The sequence below is a fragment of the Ambystoma mexicanum genome, chromosome 3q (assembly GCF_040938575.1).
Source record: "Ambystoma mexicanum isolate Mex_15411 chromosome 3q, UKY_AmexF1_1, whole genome shotgun sequence".
In the NCBI taxonomy this organism is placed as follows: Eukaryota; Metazoa; Chordata; class Amphibia; order Caudata; family Ambystomatidae; genus Ambystoma; species Ambystoma mexicanum.
Window position 1 is genome coordinate 1,041,965,859 of NC_090926.1, and position 23,249 is coordinate 1,041,989,107.

Consider the following 23,249-nt stretch of genomic DNA (forward strand, 5'->3'; position numbering starts at 1 on the left):
GTAGTGCCCTAAGGCACAAAGGGGCCGCGTCAGGGACCCAGTACTTCTTCTTGTACCGATCCCTCTTGGCAGGCGTCATAGATGGGTTCCTGAGAAGGGTGAGACCCTCGTCCCAGATGTCATCCAGCAGAAGCACGGCGAGGACTGTTTTCCTCTTGGCCCCGCGCCGTTGGTAAAGGAAACCTTCCTACTTCTCTTCGGGGCAGAGCTGAAAAAGCTTGGATGCCCTGGCGATCATTGCATGGAAAGATCCGATCTCGTCGGGCGGGGAGGCACGGGCTGGGGGCGATGGGAGCTCCGTCCCGTCATCACCGCCGTCGTCGTCGGTACCTGTCGTGGCCGTGTCCGTTCCTGTGTCATCCCCAGGGACGGGGGACGTGGGCAAAGGTTGAGTAGGCCGCGAGGGCTGAAAAGGCGGGGCTGGATGGATTTGTCTTCTCTTGTTTGGGGGGCTTCCCGCCGGGCCTGCTCTGGCTCTGGCTCCTCCATCGAGTGGTAAGGGCAATCTCGTCCTTCTCTCCGAACACAAGGATTGTATTGCCAACAAAATGGCCGCCGAGTTGTCCAGAAGCGACGGGTGACTAGGACCCTCACCGGTGCCGCCGTCGCTCTCGTCGTCACCTTCGTCGAGGCCCTCTAAGACTTCTACCAGCTCCTCCTCGGATCCTGTGTCCGTGTCCACAATGGCCACCGCCCCCACCCTCTTTTTCCGCCGGGGTCTGCACGGGGGTCTTTTCGATGGGTCTGAAAGAGGCTTTCCTCCGCGGAAGCAGGGAGACTGTGCCCCGAGGTCGCCTCCACTGGTGTCGCCTCCACTGGTGTAGCCTCCACAGGCTGCGCCAGGGCCGCCGCGACTTCCTCGATAGAGGCCTTGACCGGGTGAATCAAGGCCTTTACCACCTTATGTGGGCCTGTGGCCTTCGCCTTGGGGGGAGGGTCACCGCCTCGCTCCCCTTTGGCCTGATCCTTCGAGCTCGACCGGGGCCTCTCCAGAAGCTTCGCCAGGTTCTCGGCCTTCATCTTCCCTGAGCCAGAGCGTTGGCTTGTGGTTGATGGCGCTGGAGAGGATGTGCCCTGCCTGGCAGCCGAGGAGCCGACCGGTCGGCGATCCCGGTGCCCGCGGACTCACAGTGCTTTGCCTTCTGTTGGGCCCCCGTCGCCGGGGCGCCCTCACAGGACTTAGAAGACCGATCAGACTTCTTCTTCTTCGTCTCACCTGACGGGCTCTTTCCTTCCAGCCAGTTGGAGAGACGAAGGTGTCGCTCCTTGATAGTCCATTCCGACATGTTCCTGCAAAACGCAGAGTCCTTCTCCACGTACTTTTTGTCCTCATGAAGGCAGTAGAGACATTTCGAGTGCTCGTCCTCCTTGAACACATTCTGCAGCTGGCATCCAGGGCAAACCCTGAACAGCTTTCCGGGCGTCGAGCTTCCTTTCTCCTCGGCCATGTCCGGGTAGGCCGCAGAAAAAAAAGCGCGAAAACGCAGCAAAAGCTCGAGAGCTAAACACAAGGACTCCCAACACTTGAGCGTGCGGTAAAAATCTGAGGATGGCTGCCAGAGGCGGGGCTTAGAGAGAGGGCAGTCATTGGCTGGGGGCAGTATGACCCAGAGACCAGTGATTGGTTACTACTGAGAAAGACAGATCAGAAACGAAACTGATGCTGATTTTTTCTTTCCTGAGGATTCCTGGCCTGACGGGGAATATTCATGAGCATGTGAATCCATGCCAGACCCCATGCTGGAGAATGTAGTCTATCCTTGAAAAGGAATGATGTATTTACGAGAAAAAAAAATATGGCCCGTCTCCCTCCTCAGCGTCAATAAGGGAGTCTCTGAGGCCCAGTTCTCGATTTGATCCTCCAAAACTGCTTAGACTCGCTATCTGTCAGCAATGATGCTGGTGCATCGCCCCACCTTTTTCGGTGTCTGAGAGGGTCCAGAACCATATTGAAGTCCCCCCAAGCTATTGGGTATCCTTCAATTAACACAATTGGGCCCGTGTTAGGACAATAGACTGATCCAACAGTGACCCGCCTGCCGTTCATCTCCCCTTTTACAAACACAAATCGACCCTCTGGGTCTGTCAGCACATTGAGCACCTTCAGTCCCAGTTGACTCGAAAGAAGTATCACTACCCCCCTCGTTTTGGTAGGAGCCGAGGCCATAGACAACTCCCACAGCTTTCGCCATTAAATTCGGTTCCCTCCCTCCCTGCCAGTGCGTTTCCTGCAACAGGAGTATGTCCAGTTTCGTTCTCTGAAATTCTCTGAGCACCAGCATCTTTTTGTCGGAGAGTTGTCTCCCTTGCTTTAAGAGAGCCTATCATTATTTCAAAACTTGTACCCATGGATCCTCAAAGAATCATACATGTGCCCCACTTCCAGAAGGCTCTTCCTGTGGCAAGGATGCTTCCCCTAGCGTGCCTAAGCTTAGCAGTCGAGACATTGGGACGGTAACTTCCCTTTCAACAAAAAACTCTCTGAACACCCCCTTCATCCCTCCCCTCATTCCCCCCAGGCGTACAGGCCTGAGCGGCCAACATATACCACACAAGACTGGACCATCAGTGGTCTCTGGAAAAACAGACTCCAAGATCAGAAGTACAACTTCTTAGCCCCAGCTACTGCCTCCCATCCCCCAAATCACATATTGGAAATGCAACTTTAAAGGAATATAAGTATGCCTGACCTCTGCCTCCCCCCGCCTCCCCATCCTAGGGAGCTGTTACCAACTCTGATGGTGCATTTTATTTTGGTTTTGCTGAGGCCCATCTGATAGGATGAGACTGGCCTACAGCTGAACACCTGTGCCAAGTGAGGTCACAGGGATGTGGAATGTGCGATGCCTCAGGCAGCCCAGGCTGGCTAATGAGACCCTCCTGATAAGTACACAGCTAACAACTTTGCTGGTTCGAATCTGCAAGGCCAGAGGCTGCCTTGCAGATATGACAGTGAAAGCATTTCACATCTGCAGGCTGTACTCCTTCCCACCTTTCTCCGAAATGGACCATTCTGTTATTATATGTGCTGTTTCATGGATGGAGAATGGGTTTAGCCACTCCATTTGTATGTAAGGATGAGCCAGGTGTGGATGTGGGGGGTGCGGGGGGTGAAACAGGTGTGCTAGATTACCACTCCAGCACACATTGTAGAACATCAAGGAAGTCCCTTCTGCCCCTTGAGTATTGCATTTTTTTACTTTTGGGATCGAGAGATCCATCTTCTGTCGACTGATTAGTCTTTCCACGCCATAGCCCTGTTGCCATCATCACAGTATTAGGTATTTATTGTTTTATATTTTCATTTATAAAGAGCACTAAATCCAAAGGGCATCGTGGCACTGTTACAACTAGTTACTCACAACAAATGTAAAACAGTCAGTACGCTTGGAGGTTTGATGCTTAGGTTCATGCAAACAACCAGGTTTTCAGGGCTCTCCAGAAGGGAGTGCCATTGTTTTTCTGCATTAGTGGGAAAGCTAGAGCCTCCAGGTTGTCAGTTTAAATTTCGGCTGGACGAGACAGTGTGCGTAGGCAGATCTGCTGGGCCTGGAGGAATGTGCTTCAACAATTTTCTGTGCACGGTACGGGTGGGGGGGGGCATTGGTGAGGTATCTGTGCATGATAGACAAGGTATTGAACATGAAATAAGTCATTTATTACCCCAGGATATGTGACTGAGAGAGAGACCTGAGAAGACAGAGTAGGCTACAGAGGAAAATGTCTAACATCTAGGGAATCGAATACCGGGCCACTCGGCATGTGGGATGATCTTAGTGTTATGTGACCAGGCATATGACAGAAAGGGACTCAAATACATGTGCATATCTTTTTGGGCTGTTAGGGTACATCTGTGGCAACCTAATACAACAGTACATGGTAGAGGAGCAAAGGTGAAGCACTGTGAGGGCTAAACAAAAAGCAGGCATGTCATAGAATTATGCATGGGACTAAAGGCTTGCAACATCTTGTGTATTGTGACTGTCATACACATCTCCCTACTTTTCAGTCTTCCTCTTTATCCTCCATTTACCCTCATGTTGTCCCACTTGCTTTCTCCTTTGTGCTTCCCCCAACATCCCTGGCTTCTCAAATACCTCCTTTGCTTTCTCCCCCCTGCTTTCTTCTACCTGCTATCATTTATTTCCTCTTTTCTTACTGTCCTTCTCTCCTTTCACACCCTCGCTTTTTCACTTCCTCCTTTTCTCTCTCCCTCCCTTTCTCCCTTGATTTCTCCCTCCCTCCCTTTGTCTGCTTTTTTCTTTCCATTTTAGAACCTTGTTTTCTCCTTTCCTGTTTATGCCCCTGCTGTACTCTCCCTCACTCGCTCTCTATCCTTCCATACCAGTCCACCCACTCCCTACCTTACTTTTTTTTCACCTTCTGTTATGTTTGGCTCTTTGAGGCATGGTTTAGAGGATATAGTTCTTCTGAATGTAGATCATTGCTTTGTTAAAGTGGAATGAGTCAGGACACACTTACTGAAGGACAGTGCATGGTGTTTAGTGTAACGTAGAATGGGTCAACTCCTTGAGGAGATTAAATGGAGCATAATTAAGCTGTATAGAACCCGTTAGTGGGTCTGTGAGAAACTAGAAGGTGTCTCTCTCTCTCTCTCAGGTGGCCAGGGCATGGCCATCACTTTTGGATCTAGACCCTGGGGGTGGACCAGTGCGGGAGGATCACCTGAGTGAGGGGTCCTCGAGGAGTGGTACGCCGGATGGTGAGACACAGTATCCCTCTTTCTTGTAACACATTTACCCCATATTATCAGTTAGGATACGTAGGAACTCTAACCCCGACCCCCATTTTCCTGCATAAACAAGGTCACACGGACAGCCCGCTATGAGAGGAAACAGTAACACCCGAGCATTATTTTTTTGCTGCCCTCGGGCATCGTGGCGCTGTTACAAGAAAGTTTACTTGGCCTGAGGAGATATTGTGTGAACACAGATGAGCGAAATGGTTACAGGCATGGCTACAGTTCCGAGGTTACAAGGGAACAGTGAGCGTGGTACAGTTGTAATTTACAGACATTGATGTATGCAGTGGTATTATAAGTGGGGTTCACTTAAAGAGGGTGGTTTTCAGAGCTTTTCTAAAAGCTATGAGGGATGTTTCCGCTCTTAGTTTAGGCGGTAGGGCGTTCCAGGCTCTTGGCGCTAGGACTTCAAAACTCGAGCCGCCCGCTCTGGCTCTAGTGAAGTTGGGGATTGAGAGTTGGTTAGCGTATAAGTCCCTTTTGGGTCTAAGTGACAGAACTGGTTGTATCCATTCAGTAAGGGAGCTAGGGGCAGATTGGGATATGCATCTGTGTGTAATGGTGAGGGTCTTGAACTGAATGCGCTCTTTGACTGGGAGCCAGTGGGCATTTTGTCTTGCTAGGGAGATATGTTCCCTTCTTGGAATATTGAGGGCTGCTCTCAGGGCATTGTTCTGTGCGACTTGCAGTCTATTAATGTTTTTGGCTGAGGTGCCTAGTAGGAGGACGTTGCAGTTTAGCGCCTATGGTGGCCCTGGCGATGTTGAGGCGGTTAGTGGTGGACAAGTAAGGTTTTACTTTGTTGATTATTTTGGTTGTTAGGGCTGCTGAGGAGGAGATGTAACTGACATGTCTGTCCATGGACAGGGTAGAATCTAGGTATACTCCCAGAGTTTTTACCGCAGGGGAGACGGAGATTACTGAGTTTTCAATTAAAAATGTGCTGTATTTGCTGTCTAGTTTGCTGAGGATCTCCTTGGGGCCCACCAATAGGATCTCTGTCTTGTCTCCGTTGAGACAGAGGCCATTAGCTGCCATCCAAGCCTGGATGATGGCATAAGTGTTTTGAAGGGTTATTAGGTCTTGCTCGTAGTCGCCGGTTAGTGGGAGAAGGATTTGAATATCGTCGGCATAATTGGTGAAAGTTATGCCGAATTCTTCTAGGTCATTCAATAGTGGGAGTGTGAATAGGTTGTATAGTGTGGGGGAGGTGCATGATCCTTGAGGTACTCCACAGTTGATGGGGGAGGGAGTGGCTGCCGCTTGGTCTGAGTAGACCCTCATGGCTCTGCCCTCCAAGAAGGATGAGATCCATGTTGTGGCTTCATCCGAGAAGTGAGCTGTATTGGTGAGATGAGTCCTTAAGGTTTTATGGTCGACTAGGTCGAACGCAGTTTTAAGTCAAGGAGTAGCAGGATGGCACATTTGCCTTTGTCCATATTTTTTAGGAGTTGGTTCTTTAGGTCGAGTAGTGCTGACTCTGTGCCGTGGCGTGGGCGAAAGCCGGACTGTCTCTTGCCTAGGATGTTGTGAGATTCAGGATAGGCTTGTATCTGTAGATAAGCAGCCTTATCCAAAATTTACAGCAAGAATGGCACTGTTGTAATGGGTCTGTAGTTGTTAGGTGAGTCTGGGTCTAGAGTGGGCTTTTTTAGTAGTGGGCGAACCCAGGCTTCCTTGAGGGAGGAGGGTACTGAGCCAGTGGCAAATGAGGCATTGATAAAGGTTGCAATAAACTGTGCTAGGGGCTCAGCGCAGTCTTTGATTATGTTTGCTGGACAGATGTACACCATGCAAAGTGATGGTTTTATTTGTTTCATAATGAGTAGGACCTCAGGAGCAGTTACCTTTCTAAAGGAAAATGGTGGTGGAGGATTGCTGTTGTGTTCGGTAGGGTGTATCGGGTTGGGGGCAGTCCGTGTTTTGAGAGGAGACTTGGGTAGACTGCCTAGGTTGGCTTTGATTTTCTTTTGGAGTAGGTCTATTTTGTCAAGCATAGCTTTCTGGATGTCATTACACCATTTCTCATCCTTGACTGTTTGATGATTGGATGTGGGGGTTATGACTAGTTCGTTAAAGATAGCGAATAGTTCTATTGAGTGTGATAGGGCCTTGTCGATTCTAGTGTTGTATGTGTCCGCTTTAGCTTTGGCTATGGCGTTTTTGTACTGTTTAACGGTAGCTAAGTATGAGTCGCGTAGTGGGGCGGAAGGGCTGGATTGCCATTTTTTGAGTGCTTGTCTTTTGAGTGTTTTTAGGTCACGTAGGTCTTGGTTGAACCATGAGTTGGCGTGGAAGAGTTTTTTCTCTTTTTTTGTTTCTAACGGGGCAATTGCGTCGATGGTCTCTTTAATGGTGGAGTAGTAAAGTTCAACTAGTTCTTCGGGGTTATTAGAGGTGGGTAATGCTAGTGCTGAGATTTCTAGGAGTGGACACATTCTCTCTTTAGTGAGAAGTTTTTTTGATCTGGCTAAGGCAGCTGGCATGGGAAGGTTTTGAGTAGTGGCTGCTTTGGTTGGGATGTAGAAGTGGATGAGGTGGTGGTCGGTCCATGGTTGTGGCGTGTTTGAGCTGATGTCTACTCTGCAGTTGTGGTCGACTAGCCAGTCTAGTATGCGGCCTATGGTGTGAGTGGCAGAGTCAACTCTCTGAATGAATTGTAGGTCTAGAAGGGCTTTAGCAAAGGTTTTACTCTGTCTTTTGTGTCATTGAAACCGAGGTTCATGTCTCCTAGGAGTTTGGTTTTAGTATTAGGTTTGAGATTGTTCCCTAGGAGGTGTAGGATGTCGGCTTGGAAGTTCAGTAGTGGGCCTGGCGGTCGGTAGATAAGGTGCATTGTCATGGTGTCGTTGGGAGAGAGGGAGATAGGGCATCAAAGTTCTCGGCTGTGATGGGTTTAATTTGTCTAACCTTCAGAGTTTCTTTGACTATTAGGGCCACGCCTCCGCCTTTGTGCGTTGGTCTGTCTTGGCGGAGCATGATGTACCCAGGGGGGAGGGACTGGCATATGGCTGGTCCAGAAGCTTCATGCAGCCAGGTTTCTGTAATGGCTAGGGCGTCTAGCTTGAGGTCAGAGATTAGGTTGTGTATTTCTGTGGCGTGTGCTTGAAGAGATCTAGCGTTAATGAGAGCAAGTTGGATTTGGGAGGGTTCATTTGTTCTTGGTTTAGCTGAGCTGGTGTGGTGTTTGGTGGTGTTGGTGTGGAGTTTGGTTTAAGGGTGTTGAGGTATGGGAGGGGGAGTGATTGTGGAGGGTGTGGGGAGTGGCTGTGGTGTGAGTTTGTGAGTATTGGTGTGAGCTGTGTAGGTGCGGGCTCCTAGTCTAGTGTTTCTTATGTGCACTGGTACAGTGTGATGTGTGGCTCTGGCAGGGGATTTGGGGTTGGGGATGGTGTTAGTGGGAGGGGATTGGTGGCTCTGGCGCTCGTGTGTGAGTAAGGCTGGTAGGAACGGAGTAGGGGGGATGGAATCAGAACGTGGAGGCCTGTTGGAGTGGACGGAAGCCATGTTGACTATGGTGCGTGTTTTATTCATGATCATGAGCTAGGCAGGACAAGTTAAAGTAGTCACTAATTTGGCTAATGCAGGCAAATGTGGGCTAAATGCAAAACTTAAATGGCAAGCCAAATATGGGCTAAATGCAAAACTTAAATGGCAAGGCAAATATGGGTTAAATGCAAAACTTAAATGGCAAGGCAAATATGGGCTAAATGCAAAACTTAAATGGCAAGGCAAATATGGGTTGAATGCAAAACTTAAATGGCAAGGCAAATATTCAATTAATGCAATGGGAGATTAGGTAGTGCAGATGCAACAAGGTGTAGGCAAACAGTCTCTAATTCAGATAGGGCCTAACAAATCTAGGCAGTACACATGTGTAGATGCCGATACGCTAGTAACAGGTACGGGCGAGCAGTCTCAGTTATAGTTATATGGTACAAGACCTATGAGGCATAGGGTGCATGATGGTACAGTGAGGCGTATAGCAAGCAAGGTCAATCGTGGGCGAAGGCAGTAGCGCTGTGGAGTGCTTAAGGTAGTACAGGCGCTAGGTTAGTTAGTAGAGGGCAGGTGCGAGCACGGGCTGAGCACAGGTTACAAGGCGTGCAGATGGCGTGCATACAGTATTGTGATGGTGTAATACTAGGTGGAATGATGGTTTCGGCGCTTGTAGGCACACAGTGAGCAGTGCAACGTGTGCGTGAGGCTAGGTATGCAGTCAGCAAGCAGATAGGCAACAATGGCAAGATAATGCAGTAACTAGACAAAATGCATGGTATTTGTTTCGGCAGTTATTAGAAGACGTGCGGGGCAATTGTGTGCAAGTGCACCTAGATTTGAGAGCATAGACGAGCGTACAGTGTGAGTACAGCGGGGTAGATCAAGCCGCAGTAATGCAGCGTGCAGTGAAACGCAATTGTACGGTAATGGCAATGGGAGACTTACGGTTGCTTAGTCCTACCATGAGCCAGTGAGGTATTTGCAGTTTCTTTTTGCACTGGCTCCGTGAGCCAGGCGGAAAGCCACAGTTTTAGTGGGTTGGAGATCGGGCAGGAGTTCTGGGCGAGCGGCGAGGAAGGCTGAGGACAGGTGAAGACAGGCGTCAGCCTTGTTATCCTGGGCCTTGTCGTGAGTGGGCCGGCTTCGCCTGCCGGCTGGCGATAGGCTGTTGAAATGGCCTCAATGGCCAATCGGGGCTGAGGACAGTCAGCTGTGATACCTGATGTGTCCCAATCAATGGTCAGACGAGGTCAGGCAATTACTGACCATCACTCACATCTGACTTCCGTTAAGCAGGCCCCACATGGATCAAAGAAGGAGCCTGAAAGCACACTCTGAGTGAGGCAAAGCACACGAGGAAACAGTTCAGAGACGGCAGCTGAACGAGAGAAGAAAGACGGATAAACAGGAGGGGATTGCAGGGAGGGAAGTTCCCTTGACCTTTCCGACAAGAAACCGTTACTGTCAAGAGCTCTCGATATTAGAAAGTGTAAGACCAGGAAACCAGGCTGAAGAATCCTGTATTGTGTGTCGGAGGTACCCGGGCCCTACCGCATCACTAATCAAGGCGGGGAGAAGCAGCAGCCACAGTGGTACCATCTTTGGCTCCAAGAACAAAGCAGTGTCAGTGAAATCAACACAGCCAGTGATTTGGGGAGACCGATACAAGACCGGTCTGTGGTGAAGCCATGGTTGCAAGCAGCAACATTGTTTGGCGCGTGCTGGAATGAACATTGTTACAATGCGTGTGATAAAAGATGCAAGTAAAGTTGATCTGCTGGTGAGTGTTTGAACTTCAGACTTTGATACAATATGTTTGACAGAGTGGTCCGGCAACGCATGGGTGCTCAATCTAAGGTCTCTGTAAGTTGTCCAGCAGAGAAGTGGCTGAAGTGAAAGTTAAAACGGGCATATTAAGAAGAGAACAAAGAATTGTGAATCGAAGTGGTCCAACGACGGGTTAAGCAAAATCCTGCGCACAGTCGAAAGTCTTCAATTTTGATATAGTAAGGAAAGTTAGGAAACTTAGATCAATTTGGTCTGAGCCCCGGAGAGGGAGAACAATTGAAGGTTTTGTGTTAAAGTGGGTATAGGCCCAGTGCGGGTGTCCTGGGGGCCCACGATGAACAGTGAATCACCAGAGAAGTTGTGCATAGGGGAATTCTGAAGAGAAGGAACTTTGAATGATTGTTTGTCGCATCAGGCCCTCTGAAAGAAAGAGACTTTCAATGGCAAAGGGACTTTGGCACAGATGGTCCTGATACTGAGAATTTGAACTGCATCCTTGTGATAGAAAAGCCAGAGTATGTGCTAAGCTTGAGTGGGCTGACTTTTCCAGTGCTGAAAACGCAGGGAAGGGGGAAGCTAACGGCTCAACTATCCTGACATATAATTTCTTGAACACTTTTCTTTTGTATAGCTTTGTTTCTCAAACCATTTGTATTTAGAAGTAAGGATTGGCAATAGGTGTATTAGTATAGACCATTTTATTTTGACCAGACTTTACTAGGACTGCCTTCTTTATTATTTGATGGTCGTAGCTTGCTCCCATCTTTAGATTTAGGATTAGGTGGGTGTTTTTCAAAACCTAATCGAAGTTCAATAAACACCCTTGAACTGTGATCACTTGTGTCTGTCTTCACTGTTTTATACCATGCCTTCCTTACTGGGTCATACCAGGAGTTATTACCACTGAAGACAGAGTTTAAGGCCAGAGTGCAGCAAGGGCATTGAACGAGGCATGCCGACCGGTAACTCCCAGTGCGGCGAGAGACAGAGTCTATAAAGCTATTATAATCTGTGATTCTCTTAATACTATATGGATAGAATGGTTTCGCATTATGTGTTCTTCTGCTCCTCCGGTAACATTTTAATCCAGCATTCTGAACCATCTTTGGGCTATACAGGTTTGTTTATCCGCAGATTGTCCAATGACAATGCTCTTTGATCATTAATTAAAGTGCATTTTTTTTTAACCTTATTATACTGGAGACCAGTCTCTAAGCACAGGAAGGGATTGAAACGTGCTGCTCTGCATGGTCTTGCTTCCAAGACGAGCTATCCTCTGTGAAGTTATCATGAAGCAGACACAGACAACCGGTTCGACTTTGGTCCACAACGTTTTATTAACTCAAAAGGTAGGATGGAGTAAGGCCTAACATGCCCTATGAAAACAAAGGATAGTCTGAACCAGGAAGTACAAAGCAAATATCTGTCTATGTCCAAAACCTATACTTGCCCTCACGTCTATGTGTAGGGATGTCAGCACCAAAACAAATAAAGTTCAAAGTAAAGTTCAGAGATTCTTCCAGCTCTTGGCTTTTAATCAGCTTCCCCTTCACCCAAGTTCAAAAGGCACAGGAGTTCCTTCCCCAAGAGTTCAAATCTTCCAGCTTTTGAAAAGAACACAATTCCTTGGGACACTTCCCAGCTCTCATGATATTGTTACTTTTCACTAGTTCACATAGGCAGATCAGTTTTTTTACTTCAAAAACACATAAGAGGTTGTTGTAAAACACAGGCTTCTTTATAGGTGCTTTCAGTGCCTTTTCCATACAGGGGTGCACTTGGTCTAGGCGCAGATGTTGGACCACATGGTCCACCCATTACAGGTAACGCAACCAGTAGCCCTTCTTGGATGCTATCCATCAACACTATGCCACTGCTTTAACTTGATAGTGATGCTTTATTTATTCACCTGTGTCACACTCTCTTGACACTGTCCTGCGGCGTGCTTGGCCGCCATGCATTTGTTACACTTTCTTGCATTCTCCTGGCTCTTGCCAAAGCATGTTTCCTCATGAGATACAGTTTCTTGAATCCTCTTCGCTGTTGCCAATGTTAGTTTTCTCATATAATACAGTTCTTTGTACTAGACAGACTTGGAAACCTTCTTTCACTCTGCTCAATATTCACGAGTGCTCAACACTTGCTTTCATTCCGTTCGATATTCAAAAGTACTTATGTTTGCGTTCACTTTGTTCGGTATTCAAATGAATGTTCATTGTCCGAGTTGCATATTCGCCTGCCAGCCTGGTGTTCCCCCTTCTTGGTACACTCACTGGTCAGAGTTTATGGGTTTTCCGCGAGCTCCTCTGCTACCACACGTTCTCTCCTTCCCATGCGGTACCTCGCTCTTTCTCCCAGCAGCTCTCCGTGGCTCTGCACACCCATCAATGCTCCGCCTGCAGCTCGGAATTCTTATGACCGCTTCGCTCAGTCACGCCGGTCTCCCTCTTGCAGTCTGTATTAGTTAAGAATTGGTGCAGTTACACTGTGTGAGACTACACCACACTTATCTGCATGGTATTAGGTAACCCACCTTTTGGCATAGGTCTGTACTACACAAGTTGGTAGTGTGAATGAGCAGCCAGGCCCATCTCAAGAGGGGTAAATGTGAGCTGTAGAGCTGTACAAATGAAATCCATAAATACAAGTAGCCAAGTAAATAAGCGTTCTTTGAAAAGGCAATTTCCAGAATCAAAACAAGTTAGTGGATAATCTTTGGATATTCTTCTTACATAATTCCTACACCCTGAAGTGACTTCAATCACAAGGACAGTAATGACATTTATATATAGCAGATTCTGAGGTTGCAGGGTAGCCAGTCTTTGCATCAAAATAATTAGCATTGAATTACCATCCATCGAAATGTATTCATTGAAATGCTCTTCGTTCGAAAAGCATATTCATTGAATTAATTTCAATGGATTATTAGGGTTGGCTTTGGTGTTAGGGTTGGGTTAGGGTTGGGGGATGCTTTTGGGGGGTTAAGAGGGAACCCCCTCAAAGTTAGAGGAAGCTGGCCAGTTCTAAAATACTTTGAAGATTTCAGCAGTGGACAGCTCCCTCCAACGTTATAACGATAGGTATGTTTCATCGAATTTCCATGCAAAAAATGTAAAGTGTTTATATAACGAACCCTATTTGATGGAAGAGTTTCGATGCATAACACTTTGCAGTTTATGTATGGGAATACGATGAATAATTTAGATGGAAATGGTTCAATGCATCTAATTCTCGATGCAAAGAATTTGATGCAAAGACTAGTAACCAGGTTGCAGAAAAGAAAGGTTAGGGAAGGAAAAAGGTTAGACAGCTTCTCAGTACATGTGAGGACAAGTAAATCTTCCAATGATATCTAGATAAGCCTTTCCCAGCAGTAACGGTATACACCAAGCTACCACCTATGAGGGACAAACAGTCTCAAGGTCAATGGACTAGAAGCCAGGACAGCCAAAGTCATTTGGAACATAGTCTATGGATCTGATGCACTTCTTAGATCATAGTCTCTTTGGAAAAATCACTTGTTGGGTCAGTAGCTGTTAAGCCTGTGAGAAGAGAGTTGAAATCAGCTCCTAAAAGGTAAGCCAATGCAATTCCCAACTGGGAAGAGCGCGGCTAAAAGGCAATAAGGTAAGTAGCCCAAGCCTAAACAGTCCCTCAGGTTTGAAGACGAGTGGTCCAGCTGGATTCTGTCTTGCTACAGCGGTGCAGACCCTTGTTCCTGAACCTGAGTCGTGGGGAGGACGTCTGGAGGGCTCTCTCAGCGGTACTTGGGAGGTTGTCGACAGATACGGGCGCTTTTCAGTTCAGCTGCACCTCGCAGTTTCAGCACTTAGCAAACAGTACTATTGTGGATCTTGGAGAACATTTGAACTCATTGCTCCCTCAGTCCTGCACTCTGGTGAGAGGACTCTGGATCTGGAGGTCCTGCTTCTGGAGGGTTCTTGGGAGTCTCCTGGGGCTTCTAGCCGGATTCGTTCCGCAGAATACTTTGCACTCAACTACGAACACTCAAGTAAAAACGCTAGGCGTCTATCTCGACTGCTCACCAACTCTGACAAGACAGGTCAATGCTACAGCTTCCTCCACAGCCTACACCTGCAGACCTTTCGTATACACATCCAATTTCATTAGTATAGCTAGGGCACTTGTTTTGTCCAAACTTTACTATTGTAATGTCCTATATTTAGGAACTAACTAGAGCAACTTAAAAAAGCTACAAATACTCCAAAACAATGTGCTCAGGTCAGCGTTGAATATCCCGAGGTCCCACTATACATCGGAATTGAGACATAATGTGCACTGGCTCTCAATCAATCAGAGCATTGCTTTCAAAACATTATCTCTTACCTACAAATGTCTCTTTAACCTTGCACCCAAATACTTGAGTGACAAATTCTCACGTAAAACCTCTGACAGACCTACAAGATCCTCACAATTACACTGCCTCAAGACCCCTAGGTTTAAGCTCCAGTGGGCAGGGAGCAGCAGTTTCCCAGTGTTCGCAGCAAAATTATGGAATACTCTGCCTTTAGCCTTAAGAACTTAATTTAAGAAAAATGCTAAAATATGGCTCCTAACGAATCAGACACAATGACGTTGTAGACCTTACTGCCATGTTCACTTCTGTACTGTCATGCGATGCACTTTAATGTATGTCTATTGTAGCCCTACTGCTTGTAAATGCGCAACCTATGCATTTCTTCTTCGCTTCAACTGTTTCTAAATATGCAGCTTATGTAACCACAAGAAATGCGCCCAAATACCTAAGGGTTCCGTGTGCGATATAAATAAACAAATACAAACCCCTGGCATTGGGCTTCCAAAGTAAGGGAGAGGCACAGCAAGTCAGGGATGCTGGTCCAGTGGAGTTTGTCTCAGGGTTAATTGGTCCCACTAACCCAAGGGGCAAAGTCATTCCATCCGGATCTTCTCTGTCGAGGAGAAAGAGTTTCAGCACAGCAGCAGGGCTTCACCGGGCAATTTAAAGGTCCAGAAGGTTGCAGCAAGCCTCGTACATGGTTTCTTCATCGGGTGTTTCTCCCAGTGGTCGACTCTGCCTGTAGTCCCAAAATGATCGCTTTTAAGCAGGTTTCTTCCATTCATGCACAGCCCAGGCTATCAATCATACAACAGGGTGGCTTTCCTGAAAGGATAGCTAACCAGTCAATCAGGACTAGTTGCATTCAGACATTCCTAGAGACAAAGGACAGGGGAGTTCCGGGACCCTCCCTCACAACCTGTCCTTCCAGACACACTGGAACCGGGACGGGCTTCAGGGTTGAAGCCCGCCAAAGGCAAGACAAACAAAGGGCTCACATCTGTCTCAACGCACAGAGTAACCCCCAAGAAAGACCTCCCAAAAAGAAATTTGGCGAAAAAGAAGATGGGCCATTTTGACAAAAATGGCCACCCATGTGTGCTGTACTGCAGTTGAGGGTTCCGCCTGCGGTAGAAAAGCACAATGGTAGGAAACAATCACACCACTGCCACCAACCATTTAAAGTAGTGAGGGCAACATAACAATGTCACATGAGAAAGTAGGATAAGGGGCTACTAAGTAACCCCCCAGCACTCCACATAAGATGGTGTGTGCAGGACCTACAAAGAGAAAAGGTAAGTAAAGTCAATTTCACTTTACTATTCTTGGGAACTGTAGTTCACACATGAAAAGATAATTAAACCTCATGAGAAATCTAATGGATTTCTCAGTGACACTGCACTGAAGGTGCTGTGTGTCACCATACAAAAAGCAGATCCCTATGAAGTTTGTCAGACTCCAAAAACTGTGAAAACACAAAATCCCAAATCGGGTAAAAACATAGTCAGAAAAAGGTCTCACTCACTCCGGGGGTTAAAATTAAAAAGTCCTAAGTCCAGCAAAAGAGCTGGAGGTCTCTAAGGTGGGAGGAATTTAGCACTGAAATGAAAATTCTTCCTAACAGTCTGCCAACGGCATCCAGCCTCCTGCAGCTTCGCTTCCTGCTGCATAAACTCTGCATCCTCGCCCTGCTTCCACAGCTGACTCGCCGCCATAAGGAGTCCAGAAAAGACTGGACTGCTCAATATTGAAACGATAGTCCTGCCTTCCTCTTGCTGTCCTCCTCCTCATCTCAGTACACAGCTGAGGCTGGTATGTGTGTTTATTAATAAAAATGAGGATGTATCTCTAAAATTTGGTCTCTTCCGATCCCAGTGTCCAACAGGTGCTTCTTGGGGTATGCTTTAAGGGAAGAACAGGGAAAGGGTGGCAATAGCCTACAAAGGCTTGAGGGATAGAGGGTTTGTAATGAAAAGGAAATGGGGGATACCATGTGTCATCTAAGGACGTCCTCTCCCCACATCCCAAATCTCCTCCGCCCAGGTGACCCTCCCTCGCATATCCACCCCCAGGTTCAGGATCCAAGCGCGATGGCCTTTCTGGCCACCCGAGAGGAGGAAGCAGGGGGGAAAGAAACGAGGACACCCTCAGGTTCCTCACACCTTTGGGCCATTTCCTCCAAGGATTATAATTAACCTTTATGGACCTGTCCAGAAGACTGTACCGGGCATTATGAGCTCAGAAGAGTGATTTAAAGGCTGTAGTGCAGTGATTGCGTTGAACAAGGTTTATAGGACCAGAATGCGTAGGATGGGCTATAAAGCTGTTATATAAACATTATTGCTCTTAAAAATGTCACGTATACATAAATTATGAGTTTGGTTATTACATAAATCTACCTGAGCAGTCACAGGGAATTGGCTGTGGGAACTCCTGCGCTGCCGTAGTCCCCTGGAATGTAGTGTTTTGAAAAGTCTGCAGCCTATAGCCCGTAGATTGTCCAATGAGAACACTAAACTAACATTCCAATAGTTATAATATATATCAGCACCCAGAGTGTGCACCGCAGCTGATCAGGTTGCTCGGATTGCTCGGGCTCAGTCCCATGATCCATGCCCGTGTCACGAGCAACCTGGAGGCTTCTCGCACCAGACCCGCCAATTTCTCCCACCTCCTGCTCTTTCCCTCCCTCCTGTCTCTGTTCCTTGTCCCCACACCCCACTGACCTTATTCCTCTGGCAGCAGTGCCACAGCCGCATCCCGGGCTGCCATGGATCACCCGCCTTCGATCTCCACGGCAGCCATCTTAGTTAAGTATTTTGTTTGAAAAGAATGGAACGCTGCAAGCGCATCCAGTTAATTCAAACAAAATAGATTGCTTTCAGCAACCCGGGTTTCATATTAAAAACGTGGGGTGCTAATGGCCTTAAACCCTGATCAAGTTGCATGTTCGGATAGTACCTGCACCGGGGTCCATAGTTTATTTATTTTATTTATAGAGCCTGCAGCAACCCGTAGGCATTGAGGCGCTGTTACAGTGAACCAGTTACTTGCAGATGATACAGCAGACATGCACAACATACAATTGGTAGGGTGAAGTTTATTGATCATTACATTTTGGATATTTAGGCACCAGGTTCTGCATTGGCTATTCTGGAGTTGAAAGTGGTGGATTTGGCAGAGATGATGGCTTGGTTGTAGGCTTTGGAGGCTTTGGTGAACTCTAGTTTGGTGGCAGCTCTGTTTTTTTTCTACAGCATATTTCTGCTGTTTGCTTTTTGTTTCGGAGATCTTGTAGGTCCGGGGTGTACCATAAGTTCAGCTGTCTGACATGTTTGGCCTTGCATTGGGTTGGGGGGGTAACAGTGTCTACTGCTGATGTCAATATGGTTCTGCAGAGATGTTTGAGTCCTTTGTGTGTGTCGGTTCTAGTGTGCGTATAGGTAGCAGTGTCAAGAGATGGTGTTTGGTGAGCTTACGTGAGCTCTGGGTTACGGAAGGGGTAGACTGAGAATAGTGTTGTTTTTTTTTTGAGGAGAGAGATGGTGAAGGTATGGATGTGGTGGTCAGTCCAGGGGCATGGGGAGTTAGTTTCATTGGTGGTTGGGCAGTTGAGGGCTGTAATCCAGTCCAAGGTGCAGCCCTTTGAGTGGGTGGGATCATTGATCAGTTGTCTGAAGTTTAGTACTTTGAGGGAGCTGAATATGGAGGTGGGCTGGAAGTCGGAGGGGTCCTTGAGGCCTAGCTTATGGTCAGTGAAGACGATGATTTGAGAAGAGGCTTTGATATTGTCACGAAGGGTATGCAGGAGGTGTTCTTTGAAGGGGCGTGTGGGACCTGGTGGGCGGTAGATGAAATGCATGGTGATGGTGGGAGAGGTGGTGTGTTTGAGTGGGCGTATGTCTCCATTTTTCTCTAAGAAGGTGTTGAAAGGGCCTTATGGAGAATAAGTCTTTGGCTAGTAGGGCTACTCCTCCTCCTCCTCTGACATTAGGTCTGTCCTTGAGATACATTGTGTATCCTGGGGGATGGCTAGATGTAATGCTGGGCCTGAGGTTTCATGGAGCCATGTTTCCATGATGGCAAGGGAGTCTAGGTTGTGAGACATCAGGAGGTTGTGGATGTCTAGGGCATGGGCGGCCATGGGGCGTGCGTTGATCAGTGCACAGTTCAGTGACAGGATTTTAGCATTGTGGTAGTTGTGAGGGTTGTGAGGCCGCAGAGTGTTAGGTGAGGGCACTTTTCCTGACAGTAGGGTAGGGGTGGTTGTGATTAGTGGAGGCGAGGTGATTGTCTGATGTTTTCCGCAGGGTGGTGTTTGCTGGTAGGAGGGTGTGATCAATGGGGTCTGAGGGCTTGACTGGATTTTCCTGCGTACTGCGCATTAGTGACATGAGGGGAGTGCATGACCTATTTGGGGGACCATAGGCGCAGTCATTTGCATTAGTAACCAGGGGAACAGGCATTGCTATTACCAGCAGTATTCAGTGGGGCACAGGTAATGTTATCTACATCAATAACCAAGATGGCACAGGCAGTGATGTTAGCAACAGTATTTGGTGGGGCACAGACAACGTTATTTACATCAATGACCAAGGGGGCACAGGCAGTGATGTTAGCAGCAGTATTTGGTGGGGCACAGACAACGTTATTTACATCAATGACCAAGGGGGCACAGGCAGTGATGTTAGCAGCAGTATTTGGTGGGGCACAGACAACGTTATTTACATCAATGACCAAGGGGGCACAGGCAGTGATGTTAGCAACAGTATTTGGTGGGGCACTGACAACGTTATTTACATCAATGACCAAGGGGGCACAGGCAGTGATGTTAGCAACAGTATTTGGTGGGGCAGTGACAACGTTATTTACATCAATGACCAAGGGGGCACAGGCAGTGATGTTAGTTAAGTGTGATCTATCTTTTGGGCTCCCTGCCACTACCACCTGATCATGTTTTATTACTGTATCCTAACCTTTGAACCTGTGCACAAACAGGCTACATAAACCGATATAGCCTGCAGATTATTTCAAAGACTGATCAGAGTGCTACACTCCAAGACTACTGGCAATGCAGAGTGTTCATGCAGCCAACTCCCTGATACTAGCCATGCAGATTTATGTACAAACATCAATATACATATTTTTTTATTAAGCAGATTTGGTTACACATCAGTAACCTTTCACACTAGGTAAACACTTATAATCCATAAATACATAACCTATGATCCATAAATACATATCACTATTTCATTCCACAATATTAAAAATACATTTCATTTTCCCTATTGTTAAAACTGCATCATATTCCCAAAAATAAAACGTTTCCACACTAATCACACACCTTAAAATTATACTAATTTTAAAATCCTTATAATTGGAGTAACCATTTACTACCCACTAATTGCCATATGTGGTAGGCCGCAGTGGCGGTCACCAATGACTGCGCAAAAAATCGTACTCCATACTAGTGCAGCACTTTGGATGAGGATATGTTGCGAAGTCTTTATCTGTTTAGTACAAAGTCTACACAGTCGGTGTTCTATAGGGAATCCCACCCAAACACCCCAAGCAGCTGCCGCACTATAGTTAAGTTAAGTGTCAAGTTCCATAGGAAACCCAAAAAATGAATTGCTAATAACTTTTGACTCGTACAACGGATTTGGCTGAAATCTTGCAAACAAAATTGTACTTACATGCCAAACTCTGGCAAAAAAATAAAGAAGTCCTTAACAAAACAAAAAACGCACTTTCAGCCTAGTCCCCATTCATTTTCCAATTGAGGAAAAAGTCAAATTTTTGTTCAAGCGCACAAGCCAAACCACTGGACGGAATTGGACTAGGTATGAAACAATTTGGGCACGAATCGTTCACTCAATTTCCAGGGGTTGTGTGAGGGGGGGGGCACATCTGGGCTTATTGCATCCGGTAGTTTTTTAAATGTTTGACGGAGAAGGGGTGCTCCCTTCTCCAAATATAAGGATTTGCAGCAGAGAGGCTTTTCAGAAATGAAAAAACTGTCATTTTTGTTTTTTATGTACGATGCAAGAGATATTCGCGAATATTCGGGGTTACCCAAAAAGGAAATGTTTTGGGGGGCTGAGGGGCTTGGGGACCAAGTTCAGAGCCCAATCATTTTTGCATATTCAGGGTTATTTTTACATATTCAGGGTTATTTTTCGCATATTTGCGGTTATGACAGTGAACTAATCCAGGCATAAAATAAATGCATCGCACGTATAATAAATGCAAATATTTTGGGAATATTCTGGGTTATTTGTAGTTCATTGCTAAATAACCATAGTTATAGGTAAAACGTTTTTAAAATAAGAGTTAAAAAAATGGGACTAATACAGAAAAGTGTAATTTTACTGCTATAGTGCGGTGTGGGGTAACCTATTGGGGCAACATGTCAAGGGGTGCAATGCGAATGCCGTGTTCACTAGAGGACCCGAAAGAAATGTACTGCAGTCACGGCCTAAGGCCTTAGCCCCTAGTGGGTCCAAAAGAAACATATTGGTGGAACATGTGCAGTGGACACGGCCGAAGGCATTGGTTAGTGGCTCGGTAATGTTTTAAAATATACAGTGGGCACGGCCAAAGGCCGTGCTTGCCCTAGCTAGTGCGGCCTTAAGACATGTATAGCGGATTCGGGCGTAGACCAACGGCCACCTACTGGATCCAAAAGAAACATACACAGGCCATGGCTGAAGGGCATGGCTAGTGGCCCCTAAAATCCTTGAACTACGCTGAAAAAACCTAAGTTAAGGTGCAGTTAAGTTGCACAGCTTTAACGCAACAAAATCCTTGAAATTCAGCGGATGTGGGAAGTCCCCGTTCCCGTTGCAAAGCCCATGAGCACATACATATTATAAGAGAAGGGATTCACAATGACATACAAAATGGCAGTATGAGGGGCATAATAATATGGGGGACATCGACGGAAACACGTTGAGTTAAGCTGCTCAGTGAATATATAGTAAATACAAGAGCGATAGGGTTTATAATGGCATTATAGCCCACACCCTATGCCTGTACAGGTGATACGGGTCTGTAAAGCTTGTTAAATGCCCTTGCTGCAACTAGGCCATTGAATCGTTCTTCAGGACCCATAACTCCCAATATGGCCGAATCTCTAAAGCTTAAGGGTGTGTGTGGCAGTGTTACTACTTGGACGACAGTACACAGCGCTTTGTGTGAAGTTGGGTGTGTCAGTGGTTGGTTTGAGAAAGTATGTGATGACCAGGTTTACTTGCATTGGATCAATACTTCTCCTACTAAGGTACATGGGTATTAGTATTAAAAACAAGCTGAGTGAAGGGGATCTTTCTTTTCTTTGGGACCATACACAAGATTTGTCCTCAAATGGGAGATGTTCCTCAATACCATATGAATGACTGGTATAAATGGGATGGGTCAAAAGTTAATTTCCCAAGCATAATACGAGGCGGTCAGCTTAGAATGGGTCAGGTTAAGCACTTAAAGACTTCACATTGTGCAGAGTCTAAGATGGATTGGGCCAGGGTTTGCTTCCTTGGGGACTGTTCATGCGCTTCCTTTGCTTTTAGAACCCATTTGCTTCTTCCTTAATTTATGTTTGTCGTCATGTTGGGAACACCATTCAGTAAACCGTTGCTCCCCCTGTCTCTGTCTTGCGAGTCACATTTGTCCCTGTGCTTAATGCAGTTGCTTGTGATATTTCCTCTGTCACTTCAGCTATGCCATCATTATGCATTAATAAGATGTTCCAGCCGGCAGGTGTGCTGGGTAGGCCCCTCCCCTTTCACAAGCCTTCTACCTCCCAGATACGCTCATGACTGCCATTACCGATATTCCTATGCACGTTTGCATGTACCTATGCTTCTGTAATTACATCATCAGCTTGTACTTCTGCTTCTGCCCATCTTATACTTGTCCTGTGCTTCATGGAAGCTTGCAATGCATCTGACAGGCTTCTCCTGCCATGTGGTTGTGGGAAAGACTGCACTGCTGTTGACCAGCTGTACATACCATGTGTGTGAGGGAACCGTATAGTGCTGCTGACTGGTTTTACTTGGCCTGAAAATGATGAACGTTTGCATTGCAATTGCCTGTGATGTCCCTTTTCTGCCCTTATGTGAAGCTTATATGCAAGTGCTATACATGATCTGTGCACCAGGGAAACTTTCATTGGTACTGCCTGAGCGCAGTAGCTGTCATCTGAGTGTGATGCCTTCTCTACCGTGGCATGTATGTGTGTGTGTGTGTGAGAGAGAGCGGAACATATTATCTGCAGTATGCATCAGGGAATTTTGAATTAGTACGCCTCAAATTGGCTGTTCATTGGCGGCATCTCCACTTAACTCTGGTTAATAACTAAGTAGGCTTCAGATTGATGTCGCTGCTCTATGCCGGACAGATTCAGTACTAATGCAAGCATAGATATGGGCGATGACCAGTTAAAGAACTTCCTGTTGCCAGTGATGGACATGGTTGCTGCTAGAGATGGAGGGACAGTGCCAGACTAACCTTATTTTGCTGTAGGATGCTTTGAGTTGTCTTTCATGCTATAATTGAATGATGTGCCAGATCTACATCCATGCACACTGTTTTGTGATCTCAGTAGGCACAGAGGTTACACATAGAGATATTGCGTTCATCCTTCAACACGAAGTCTATATTAAAAGCACTTCACGTTTGCCAGGGATTCATCCCAGAAATTAAATTGCTTCCGCCTGTTCATGAGAACCACTGTGGTCACATCACTTGGTGCACTCTTCCCTAGGATTGTATATGTTGCTGCTGTTCTTTACACTTTGCTTCATTCCATCCCATGCCACGCTGCCTACCTCCACCCAGCTCACTTTCATCCCTCCTTTTTGTGTCTGCTCCTTCTCCCAT

General features: G+C 46.7%; 1 protein-coding gene across 4 annotated transcripts in view; it reads left to right on the forward strand.

Moving 5' to 3' along the window:
- Positions 1-23,249, forward strand: part of CYTH1 (cytohesin 1) — a 914,859-nt gene that overhangs the window by 794,153 nt on the left and 97,457 nt on the right. The gene's annotated exons all lie outside the window — the stretch shown is intronic.